Consider the following 14,158-nt stretch of genomic DNA (forward strand, 5'->3'; position numbering starts at 1 on the left):
TAAGGCTAAATTGAAACCCTCCAGCTCTCGAAGACAAATCGAGGTAGAGGATACAGAGGTGGAGAGCACTGAAGGCTCAGATAAGGATTCTCCTAAGGAGGAGGAGGAGACGGATGCTGGGGAGTTTAGTTCTAACCCAGATGGTTACCTGGATTCGAAAGACAAAAATGAGGAAGGGAGAGAGGAAGATACTACTGAGGTGAATTTGAAACAGAGCAAGTCTAATAATGAGTATACTCACATCGCGTCTGGGGGAGGTGATAAAGAGAAAGAAAATTTAATTGATGATCTAGCCATTTTGAGTGAGGAGGAAAACATGGGGAAAGATTCCACTCCTGTCAAGGAGATTGAGGGACATGATAAGGAGGGCCAGAGCCACCATATTCAAGCAGAGTCTGGTGAGGAGGAGTCGTTGGATGGGGGGATTCATATTGATAAAGTTGGCCTCTTACCACACACCACTGCCGATGACGCGGGTGACTCCCCAGTGAGGGAAACCAAACTTTCCTTCCTTCACTCTACTAAACAAAAAGTTGACTCTTTCCTTTAGGTCGACTCCTAGTTATATAATGAAATAATGGGACTAAAGAAGAAAGTGGATACCTTGCAACAAAACCAGGAGGTTGACCGGGCTATTATTCAACACATGGAGGTGCAAATGGGAGATACCCCAAAAAACTAAAGGATTATTAGCAGAATCTTAGAGTGCTCATCAGGGAAAGTAGAACAAAAATGGAGCAAGTTACCTCAAGCATTTGTGCAGCTGCGGCAACATTGGGCAAAAGAGTTAATGAAGGAACCATATCTTCACATGGCCCAAGCAAGAGGACAAGACAGAGTTTGAGGAAGAAAGCTTTGATTGATGTTGCTTCTTCAGCTGCTAACTCCATCCAAGACATAGCTAAGATTGGTAAGGAGGCTATGAAGATGATTACAGAACTGCAATAGTTTCTTGGGTCTTCTTTTCTGGTCAGGTTCCTGTTTGCTGGATGTTACTTCTAGTTCCTATGTTTGGTCCTATTTTCTGGCTTTTAGTTTTAATTTGTACTGACGATTCCAGGTCCTCGTAAAACCTGGGTACTTTAGCTGGACATTATTAGTGGTTTTAGGTCCCTATAAAACTTGATTTTGGTTCTACTTTTCAGTAGGTTTTTGGGCTCTTTCCTATTGGATGGCTTGTTTTTTCCTTTTTTGAGGATGTGAAAGGGTTTTGGGTTCCCTTCAAAACCTGTTTTTACCATAATCTAAAACATTACTACAAAGATAATCTTAAATCCATGAAATATTGCTCATATAAGAGTTAAAATGATTCATCCAATCAAAACATAGAAAAGTATTTTATGTAAATTATTAAGTTAAAATTCTTGCACATAATGTATTGATAATTAAATTTAAAAATATAAATTTAAACTAGTACAAACAAATGCAAAAAGTATCACAAGAGTACTTAGCCTACAACACATACTAATAACTAATATTACTAGTAGTTGCATATCTTTGTGAATGTTTGTTGAGTGAACTTTAGTGTTTGTCGAGTGAACTAGTGTTGGCTGAGTGAAAGAACAATGGAGAATCTGAGTGACAACATGTTGATGTTGAGTGTCGGTATCTATGATGAATTGTAGATTTGACGAATCTGAGCCGATTATTTTGTTTTCTTGAATTGTGTGAAGCATGTGAAAGATAAATATGATGAGTTGGTGGCATGGAATTCAAGGTAAACTATTTTGAAGGAAATTTAGGGAAGATTGTAGAAGAAAGTTCTAGAGGAACCAAATGGAAAAGTGGGTAGATTCATTGTATCCTACCTAACCCTAAAATGGGCGATTGTGATTAAGTGAAAAAAGATCTTGATTCTCTATATATAGAGAGAGCTAGCCAAAAGAAAAGGTTGTCATATGTGAGAACCTAAGGAAGACATGGAGTCTAGGGTATTGCTTCATTCAGTGACCGAACAAAAGAGAATGTAATTGGCATGCAAAGCAAGAAGGCTTAAGAGTATGAATGCTTGAATGGTGAACAAGTTATTAGAGCTTAAGTGTGTGAAAGCCAAATAGAATGGAGGACTAAAACAAAGACTTGTAATCTGCAAGTGAGTTTTAATTTGTTATTAGATCAAGCCTTACTATTACTTTCTAATCATTGTGTCAGTCTAGGGTAAATCCTTTGGATTAAGGTTCACCAAACAATCATTTGTAAATCCTTTAACCAGATGACGTTCCAAGTGAATGGTCTAAAGTCCTCTAATAAGGCTCACTCCTAACAAGGTGATTGAAATCCTTTAGCCAGGTCACATTTAATAGTGTGTATTGTAACATTTAACAGAGTTGGCCTTTCACAAGGCATCACTTCAAAAGAGTGAGAATTAGTAGCATGTTACTAGTGTTTTTTCTCAAATTGGGTTTCCACATAAAATCCTTGTGTCAAATGTGTTATTGAATTATGTTATATTTCATATTTACATTTTTGCAAAGTTGTTTTGACCTAGGATAGTAATCTACAAAGTTTTAGTATTGTATGATCTAATGGATGCATATATGACAAGGTTTTATGAATATGGGTCTACTAAGCATTGAAAAGTTTTATTTATACATCTAGCCCTTGGATAATTGATTCACCCCCCCACCCCCTCTTAATTATTCTAAAGAATTCCAACAATTGGTATCAGAGTGCCATAGTGCTTAAAAGGACTAGTTTGAAGGTACTAAAAGCAAAAGATCAAGATGTCAAAAGGAAAGGCACCCAAGCTCAATGCGGAGAACTTCCCAATATGGAAAAATCTAATGAAGCCACACCTAGGAGGTTTTGCAAACCATGCATAATCTACCATCATCACTAAGCATATCAATCATGTTGGAACCATAACTGTTGATGATTTGAAAAAGAAGAAAGAACACAATCAGACAATGTTGGAGATTGTCTTTACCCTAGGTTATTCTGAATTTGATGACATCAAGGGTTGTGATACTGCAAAGAAGATGTGGGATGCTCTTCACACCATGTATGGAGGAGATTCAAATGTTTTGAGAGCCAAATCTGAAAGTCTTAGATGTAAGTTCGATGATATGAGGGTTCAAGAAGGTGAGAACGTTGCTCAATATTGCTCTAAAATAAAAGACAGTAATGTTATAAGAGGAGCCACTGGTAAGATAGATGATGATATTGTATTAAGCAAAGTATTAAGAATATCGATGCCCATCTATACTATTAGAGTTTATACCATACAAGAATTAAGATGTATACTAGGTTCTAATCTAACTCTTGAAGGTTTGGTAGGTAGGCTCATTGCCTTTGAACTCTCTAATTTTTATAACTTCAAATCTAAGAATGTTGAATCCACTTTCAAAGCTAAATCATCATTAAAGGAACCTAAAGAGAAGAAGGAAAAGGTAAAATGTGTTTCTAGTGATAGTGATACAAATGAGGAGGATATAGAACAACTTGAAGCACTGCTAACAAGGATATTTGATAGAGGCAAAGGAAAATTCAAAGGTAAGCTACCTATCATATGTTTGAATTGCAATGAGGTTAGTCATATTGCTATTAGATGTCTAGAGAAGAACAATAGAAGTAGAGACAAATACATAAGTAAAAGAGATGAGGACAATAAAGATTACAAAGACAAAGGCAAGAAGTCTTGCTACATTGTAGAAGAGAAAACCAAAGATGAATCTAACGACCATGATGATGTAGTGGTGTATGTTGCAATGAAGAGTGATTCTGACAAAGATAAGGAAACTGCATCGGTGTCTTATGTGAACAAGAGTGACAGATGGATCATTGATAGTGGGTGTTCACATCACATGACTGGAGATAAAAGTAAGTTCATTACCCTAAATTATTATGATGGAAATAGTGTAAGGTTTGGTAATGATGCACCCTGTCTGATAAAAGGAAAAGGATCTATCAAACTCACATAACAGATCATGTGTGATAATACTTATTATGTTGAACAACTGGTGCAGGAGCACCTAGGAAATATGCCAAGTTTCCTAAATCGTTTTTGGCTTGTAGTGGTCTTGGCTAGACCACATGAATAAGGGCTATGGGATAAAGGCCCAAGTGTGTGAGTTGTGTTTGTAAATAGGTTTTTGTTGTGTTTGAGTTTCCAAGTTGCTTCTATGTTGACAAAATTGCTTAAATTGCTTGTTAGAGCCTAGAATGGTCAAACACTAACCAAGACCCCAAGAGGATGGGAAACATGGAAAATATGTTAAAAGTTGTAATTACATGGAAATAGGTTCATTTAACCATGTTTTAGGTCATGGAGCCATTAAATGCACAATAGTGCAAAAGTTGCACTTGGCAACTTTGCAACTTTGCAAAGTTGCTTGACAACATTGACAAAAAGTGCTAAAACTTTATAAGGGCTTCAAGAATCAGTTGGAAACCTATGGGATCTGTTGATTCACATGGGTAAGAGGTATTTAAGACCAATCCAAGTTATTTTGAGGGTGGGCATATGCTTTTGTACGAATTTTGGCATTGGAATGAAGAGAAAACTGAGCATTTTGATGACAGTTTTCTGATTTCACCCTTCATCCACACCTTTAATGGATTGATAGGGTTGCTGTTTTCATGTGATTTTATAGTGTATGGAATGTAGATGCTTTGGTAAAGATTATGAGTTTTTTTTATCAGTTTCATTACTAGTTTGAAAAATCTTTTTAAAGTTGCCAGTTCGCTGGTCTGTACACAACAATCAGCAAAGAAATCTCTATAACTTGAATTCCAATGGTGGAACCATGATGGCCTTTTGGAATCAAGTACTAGACTATATAAACAATGTAAATATGTATTTTTGTCTTGTTTTGCAGAGGTTTGTTGTTTTTTCAAAGAGGCCCTAGGCGAGTTTGCATACCCGGCTAGGCAATGAAATCAGCAAATAAGTGTTTGAAAGGGGCATAGAATGGGGTGTTGGGTGCAATAAAAATTCATGGAAGGAAAGAGTGGTGATTGAAGGAAGTTAATTCCAGGAGTTCAGTCATTTAGAGTCCATTTGAGTGGTGGAAGGAAGAACTCTCTATATTCCTGTTCATACAAACAAGAAACCCTTGTAAATAGACATATTTTTGGAAATCCCTTGTACGGATGACCTGGGTGTTGCAGACCTGAAAAATATTCAAGGGGAGCCAAAAGGGTATCCAAATCATAAATTTTTTTGAGTACTTCTTAAGGTTTTGAGGAGATATAAGCCAAAAATCAGTTTTGGAGGCCTAATTTTGTTATTAGTCTTGGTAGCCCTCTTAACTATGCAATCTTCAAATCGATTGGAAACCCAATACTCCAATTCACTTAGTGATCCTAAAAACTATTGAATGAGACCTAATACAAGCCTTGGAATTCAATATAGCCAAGAATGCACTCCTGGAAGCCAGTTGTCAAGAACGGTGCAATGAGAGCACTAGGGAGACCCCATGGTGAAATAGAGTTTTGAGTTGATTGGTGAGGATTAGTGTAATAAGGGAATAGAGAGAAGATTCCTTTGGAGTAGGGTATAGGATAAATACCCTAAGAGGCTAGGAGAAAGCCTAAAGTGAGTTCTAGTAGTTGAGGCTAGAACCTTGTTCAAGATCCTCCCCATCAACAACTTAACTATAATTTGTTGAGTGTGTCACAACTGAATAGATCAGGGTGCAAAGTTGAGTTTGAGAACAAGATAGCTAAGATCTATGACAAACTACTTTGGAAAGGTGGTCAGACTAGAGGTAATTTATTTTATCTTGATACGAATGATGTTGCTTGTCTTGTTGTAAGATTTGATGATGTGTGGTTATGGCACAAGAGATTATGTCATGTTAACTTTGATAACTTAGTGAGTATCAATAACATGAAAAGAGTCAAAGGTTTGCCTAAATTGAAGAAACCTGATAATATAATTTGCAAACAATACCAGTTAGGCAAAGTGGCAAAATATAGTTTTATGAGTAAGACTCACATCAAAGAAATAATAGAAATTGTTCATACTGATCTATGTGAACCAATTGATGTGCAAAGCTACAAAGGTGACAAGTAAATTATCCTCTTTATTGATGATTATTCTAAGATGATGACAGATTTATTTATGAAACAGAAATATGATGCTTTCCAAATGTTTAAGTGATACTTAGCTAGAGTTGAGAAGGAGACAAGAAAAATCTTGAAATGTCTGAGATCTAAAATAGGTGGAGAATTTACATAAAATGAGTTTGAGATGTTATGTAATGATAGAAGAATCAAAAGATAGACATTTGAACATAGGACCCCTCCACAAAATGTGATTGTTGAAAGGAGGAATAGATTTGTAATGGATTGTGCTAGGACACTCATGATGGAGAAGAATGTTGCTTTGAAATACTGGAAAGAGGTTGTAAGTACATCTATCTATACCTTAAACCATATGCAAGTCAATAAAGGTACTCATTCAACACCTTTTGAATTATGGTATGGATACTCACCCAATGTAAAATATTTTAAGTTATTTGGAAGCAAGTGCTACATTCTTAACGATTTTAGGAATGGTTAATTAGATGTTAAAAGTGAAGGAGGTATATTCTCTTGCTATTCCACAAGAAGTAAAGCTTATAAGTATTTAAATACTAACACTAACAAAGCTACAAAAAGTGCAAATGTGAAGTTTGATGAATATACAAAGGTACATGGGGCTAAACTTGTGAAGGAACCTGAGGAGTAAAAATATTTTCTATAATTTTATGAAGTTATTCTTGCTAATGAAGATGTTGTTGAGTTTCATTCAGGACTCAAGTTATAGTCAGGAGCCGAGTTGCAGATAGAAGCTGAGGCACATTCTAATTCTGAGATAAGTACACATGAAAGAGATGTTGAACTACCTGATAGAGAAGTACATAATGATTCAAAAGTTGACAAACCTAATGAAGAAAGTAGAGTAGAACCAAGATTGTTAAAGTATGTCAAAAGACATCACCCTACTACACAAATTATTGGAGATAAAGATGCTAGACCAATGACATGAAACAGGCTAAAAAGTGATACATGTTTGTTGAGCATGCATGAGCCTAAGATAGTGAAAGATGTCTTAGAAAATGAGGACTAGATTAAAGCCATGAAAGAAGAGATTGAGCATATTGAGAAGAATAAGATATGGACTCTAGTTCCCAAACCAGAGGATAAGAATGTGATTGGAACCAAGTGGGTGTACAAAAATAAGTTAGATGAAAATAGTGAAGTCACAAGGAATAAGGCAAGATTAGTTTGTAGGGGGTATGTACAAGAAGAAGGAATAGACTATGGAGAAACATTTGCCCCTATTGCAAGATTGGAAGGAATAAGAACTTTTCTTCCTCACTCTACATACAAAGGTTTCAAAGTTTATCAGATGGATGTGAAGTCAACATTTTTTAATGGCATATTAGAAGAAGAGGTTTATATGGAACAACCAAAAGGATTTGTTGATACTAACAACAAGAACATGGTATGTAGAATACACAAAGTTTTATATGGTTTTAAAAAACCCCTAATAGCACGATGTAAAAGGCTTCACAATTATCTTGTGAAGATTGGTTTTGAGAAGACTAATGATAACAACAATCTATACTTGAAGACAAAAGGAGGTAAAGGTATTTTACTAGATAATTTTTTGTGTGGATGATATCATATTTGGAGGTCAATATGGATTATGTAAGGCATTTGCAAATGAAATGAAGAAATAATTTGAGATGTCTATGTTTGGAGAGATCAAGTTCTTTGTTGGTTTGCAAGTATATCAGATGAAATATGGTATATACATCGCTCAGTCTAAGTATGTGAAGGAAATATTGAAATTTTTGGACTAGAAGATTCCAAACTAGTTAGCACACCTATGGTGATAGGATACAAGTTGTCAAAGAATGATGATTCAGCTGATGTGAATCAAACACTGTACAGGTCTATGAATGGAAAATTGCAATATGTAGTGTATAGTAGACCCAACATTGCATTATCTATTGGGATAGTTGCAAGATTCTTTGCTAATTCTAAGGAGAATCATTTGATGGTTGTTAAGAGAATAATGAGATATTTGAAAGGATTAGAAGACTATGGTCTATACTACAAGAAAAATGAAAATTTTCAGTTGAGAGCCTATACTGATGCTGATTGGGTTGGAAACATTGATGACAAAAAGAGCACAAGTGGAAAAGCATTTTTCCTAGGAAAGAGATTGGTCACCTGGACCAACAAGAAACAAAATTACATATCTCAATCTACTACTGAAGCTGAATATATGGCTGCTATAGTAAATTGTACAAACATTGTATGGATCAAATAGCTACTCAAAGGTATGAAGGAGAAAATCATTGAACCTATGGTACTTTATTGTGATAATACAAGTGTTATAAATATATCAAAGAACCTTGTGATGCACACAAAGACTAAGCATGTTACAATCAAGTATCATTACTTGAGATAGTTACACTAGTAGAATTTTGGCAAATAAATGACCACGTGACTAAAACTTTTAGTCACAACACTAACAAGTTTAGTCACATGACCAAAATTGATCAAATTCTAGTAATTTTTTGTAATTTATAAGTAACTAAATAGATAACGAATTTGGTCATCAGGTAAAATCACAAGGTTACACAAGGATAAGTGACTAGGTAAATGATTAAAAAAATGACCAAATAATTGGTCACTTATAATTAGTCACCTAAACAAATAACTAAATGAATGACTAATGATTTTTTTATCATATTAACTTATTCTTTTTACTTTTTAATAATTTTTATTGTTCAGTAATGAAGTTTTTGTTCTGTAGATACATCATTATTAGTTAACTTCCTCAAATGTCCTATCCATTTAATATTTCCCTTTCATGATCATCCATTTCCCTTAGTAGTGGTTATCCATTAATACAATAAAAATAGAGGAATGTCAAATTGAAGTTGGCAGTGATGGATCAACCACATCAACATGACATAGAAATTGTACCACATGTGATGTAAAACAAGAGTAAAGGAAAGACACCGACTATGGTGAAACATATTTGCACTTATTCAAGTCAAATGCTCAATGCCACATTTGATGCAATGACATGCATAATGTTTTCCTATCTTTTATATAATGCTTAAGGGGAGTACCATCGCTATGACTAAGAATAATACATTTTAGAATAACTTTTTATTAATTTTAATTTTTCTTTTTAAAATTTTCAACCTTTTATACTATGTAAAATTATATTGAAAGATAGAAATAAGATATTTACATGCTTTAGTTTTTTAAAAAGTTTTTAGACATATTATAATTATATTAAAAGATAGAAATGAGATAAGTTGTGTCCTCTATAAAAGTTGGATTTTTTTAAAAGTTGAATTGAATGTTTCTTTGACATTAAAAAGTTTGAATGCATGTAGAGTGGCTAATATTATGATATGAAATAGTTATATTTTAAAGGTTTTATAAGTTTGTTTGTGAAATAAACTATCTATCAAGATTAATCAAATTTAATTTTGAAATGTCAAAATGAGTTTATTTGGAATGCGATATATAACAAAAAAGATAAACATGTTATTTTAATAATACATTCTAAGATCATTAAATATATATTATATGTTATTCTATAATAATTATTAAATTAAATAAGAATTTTTTTTTTGAAAGATTATATAATGCATTCTCCAATCATTTTATTATATGTTATATATTTTATAATATAATTTTATTTATTTATTATCGGTAAGAGGTCGAAGCCAAGATTAATTATTATGTGTTGTAATTTATTATTATTATTTATTAAGTGTGATTGTGAGTAGATCTGAACCCAAGACTTCTTCATTAAGAGGCTCACAATTTTACCATTGTGTTGTAGGCTCTTGCCTATAATATAATTATTATTACAATAAATAATAATTTTTTAAAAATTAAATAGATAAAAATTGTTAATAAAATTTTAAATATACATTTAACTATTAATATACTGAGATATTATATTTTTGAAATATATAAGTAAAACATAAATATCATAGACTATCTATTTTTTGAAGTAAAAATTATAATAAATTTAGTTGATTTTTTAAATTTAATTAAAAATAAAACTATTAATTAATTATAATATTAATATAAAGTAGGACATGCAATAAAGTTATAGAAGAATGCAAATAGAGTAAAAATCCTTTTTGAAACATCAGAGAGACTAGTTTGAATAAAAAAGAGGAATAATAATCTACACAACAATTAAAATGGGGGTAAATATTTGACAAATTAAATATCTATTGATCATGAAATAAGGATAATGTAAATTCAAAAAGGTAGTAGTCTTAATATTGCACCATCAAATGATTCTTTAATAGTGCTCATTAGTGACTTTTGTCATTTCATAACTCTGTTTCATTTTACTTTGAGATGATAAAATTTTGTTTGTGATACTATTATTGTATATGATTTAAGTTCTTTTAAAAATCTATTTTTATTTGATTTAAGTTCTTTTAAAGTTACATTATACATTCTTATAATATTGATTTTTTAAAATTATATTTTAAAATGGTCATTCTGAAAAATAGTATATCTCTTAAAATATTATTATAGTGATATGTAGCAAACAATTTAGTTAATGATTATTAAAATTTGACATGATAAAATTTTGTTTGTGATAGTATTATTGTCAAATAAGAGATAAATTCCACATGAAGAGAAATAGTAATATCGTTATTTGATTTTAATTGTGGAGCTTTTGAGTCAAACTCATTTACCCATTTTTTATGAGTAGTGATTCACACAAATCCATCTCTCATGAGAATAAATGGAACACTTAGCACTCATTAGATCAAGGGGATGCTGACAGAGGTAAAGCATCGAGACTTTTTGGGAGGTCACCCATCCCACTATTGCTCCATTTTGAGGACACTTAACTGTGGATTTTCCTTCATGGTTAAACTCACTCTTCTTGCAACCCCATTTCCAAAACCTCCACCAAGTTTTGTGCCTTCTGAACCATTAATTAGAAATCCCCTCAAGCTTAGTAATTGATAAGTAAGAGATATTCTCCATAGCAAGTCAAATTATAATAATGTTATATATTAGGATTTAACTACATAGTTTTTGAGTCAAACTCATTGACCCATGTTTCATGAGTAGTTATTCACACAAATACATCTCTCATGAGAATAAATGGAACACTTAGCACTCATTGGATCTCGGTGATGTTCACAAAGGTAAAGCATTAGGAATTCTTATGAGGTCACCTATCCAAGTACTACTGCAACTTGAGCACATTTAACTACATAGTTTTGTCCATGGTTAAAACTAGTCTACTTGCAACTCCATTTTAAAAATCTTCACCAACCGTTGTGCCGTATAAACCATTCATTAGAAAGCCCCTTAAGCTAATCTATTGATAGGTGAGAGATATTTTCCACAGAAAGTTAAATTATGATATTACAACAAGGATTTACCTATGTCGATTCATAGAAATCCATCTCTCATAAGAATAAATGGATCACTTGGCACTCATTGGATCTAGGTGATGCCAACATAGGTGAAGCATAAAGAATTTGAGGAGGTCTGCTCATTTATAAGATTTGTGTTCTTTTAAAAGTTTGTTTTATTTGATTTAATAATAATAATAATATTTACAAATAATTAAAAATACATTATACATCTATTTAATATTGATTATTGTATTTTTGTTGATATTTTAAAATGATTATTTTGAAAAATAGCATATCTCTTAAATTGTTTTAGATTACGGTAAAAACAGGTTTTGAAGGGACCTCGAAACCCTTTCACATCCTCAAAAAAGGAGAAAACAAGCCATCCAACATGAAAGAGTCCTTAAACCTACTAGAAGCAGTACCAAAATTAGGTTTTACAAGGACCTGAAACCACTAACAAAGTCCAAATAAAGTACCCAGGTTTTACAAGGACCTGGAACCAATAGTACAGTTTAAAAACTAAAAGCCAAAAAATAGGACCAAACACAGGAACCAGAAGTAACAACCAGCAAATAGGACCTGAACAGGAACCCAACCAGAAAAGAAGATCCAAGAAACTATTGCAGTTTTGTAATCATCTTAACAGCCTCCTTACCAATCTTAGTCATGTCCTGGATGGAGTTAGGAGCCAAAGAAGCAACAACAATCAAAGCTTTCTTCCTCGAACTCTGTCTTGTCCTCTTGCTAGGGCCCTCTAAAGATATGGTTCCTTCATTTGCTCTTTTGCCTAATGTCGCCGCAGCAACACAGATGCTTGAAGTTACCTGCTCCATTTTTGTTCTACTTTCCTTGATAAGCATTCTAAGATTCTGCTCGTAATCCTTAAGTTTTTTTGAGATATCTCCCATTTGCACCTCCATGTGTTGAATAATAGCCCAGTCAGCCTCCGGTTATGTTGCAAGGTTTCCACTTTCTTCTTTAGCTCGATTATTTCATTATAAATTCAGGAGTCGACTTGAAGGAAAGAGTCAACTTTTTGTTTGGCAGAGTGTAGGAAGGAAAGTTTGGTTTCCCTCTCCGGGGAGTCACCTGCGTCATCAGCAGTGGTGTGTGGCAAGTGGCCAACTTTATCAATTTGTACTTCCTCATCCAACGGCTCCTCCTCACCAGACTGCGTAGGGACATGTTGACTTAGCACCTCCTTATCTTGTCCCTTAGTCTCCTTTATAGGAGTGGAAGCTATCGCCATGTTTTCCTCCTCACTCAAAATGGTTGGATCATCGATTAAATTTTCTTTCTCTTTATCACCTCCCCCAGACATAATATGAGTACCCTCATTATCAGACTTTCTCTGTTTCAAGTTATTCTCAGTAGTATCTTCCTCTCTCCCTTCCTCATTTTTGTCTTTCGTATCCAGATAACCTTCCAGGTTAGAGCTAAACTCCCCAGCATCCGTCCCTTCCTCTTCCTCAGGGACATCCTTATCTGAGCCTTCAGTACTCTCCACCTTCGTATCCTCTTCCAGAATTTGTCTTTGAGAGCTGGAGGGTTTCAGTTTAGCCTTAACTTTCTCTTTAACATTCTCTTCAATTTTACCTTTTAAGGGTTTAGGATTCTTATGCTTGCCAATGGAAGGAGACGAAGCAGTGGATTTATTTTTACAAAAACCCTCAATGAGCAAAATCAGACCTTCATGTAAGATGGGTTGAGACTTTTTCTTTCTATGGGCATTCAAACTTTGGAGCAAAGAAAACTGCAAATAGAAAGGGAAGGAAATTTTGTCCTTGTACCTAAAATGGTTAAGAAAGACAAAGTGGAATTTGTGCACCCTTTTATTCCTTTCATCAAGGATAAAATACTCACGAATACAACCAAGCACATCATGCCAAATACCTTTAATCTGTTGCACATCAAAGAAGTCTCCATTCTTCTCCAATTGCATCTCCTCTTCATTTGTCTTCGAGGATTTTTTGTAGGCCACATTGGAAATACTTGTCTGCTTCGAGAATTTGATACCTTTCATGGGGAGACCAGTGACCTTGGTAATGAATTCCTCAGTAAGCTTTATAGAGACTCCATGTAAAGTAACTTTGTCGTCCACCCAATTTTTGAAGAGGTGACATGGGGTTTGAATCCATAGAACTGCTCCAGGTAGCTGACCACCTTCCCTTTTTGGAGAATCTTCCAAACGTCCTACCTAGCCTTCCAAACATCACATTTTTTGGGCTCCTGCTTCCTCGGTTCACCCCCCATATTACAGAGTGAACAAAAAACCAGAGACACCCAGATACCAATAGTAGAGAGGTTGAAGTGAGACTATTTTTTGTGACACAATGTTGAGGTCACCTTTTTGATGATACATGCAGAGAACACATAACCTTCACATGAATGTACCTCCTCGAGGATGGTAATCTGACAGTCATAAGGCCACTCCCACAAATCATTAAATTTCTAATCCAAGCAAATCTTTCCCACTTTGGAATGAATAACATCATAATTAATAATCGCTTTAAGATCCACATGCTTGTTTAATTCATCAAACCACCTCATCTTTTGCCCCGTTTGAACTGCATGATTTTCTATCCAATCAGCAACCCTATTGGCTTCTCTATAAGTATGGGAAATGACCACTTTTTCAAAATTTTGAAATAAGGTTTTGATTTTCATAACCATAGCCTCTATAGACCATGAGATAGAATTTTTATTATTAAGGATATTAATAATGTTCAGAGAATTACGTTCCAACCATAATTTGGAATACCCCAATTCAATAGCTAAAATAGTGGTATAAA

The sequence above is a fragment of the Cupressus sempervirens genome, chromosome 3 (genome assembly GCF_028749045.1).
Source record: "Cupressus sempervirens isolate cs-2001-9-10 chromosome 3, ASM2874904v1, whole genome shotgun sequence".
Classification (NCBI taxonomy): Eukaryota; Viridiplantae; Streptophyta; class Pinopsida; order Cupressales; family Cupressaceae; genus Cupressus; species Cupressus sempervirens.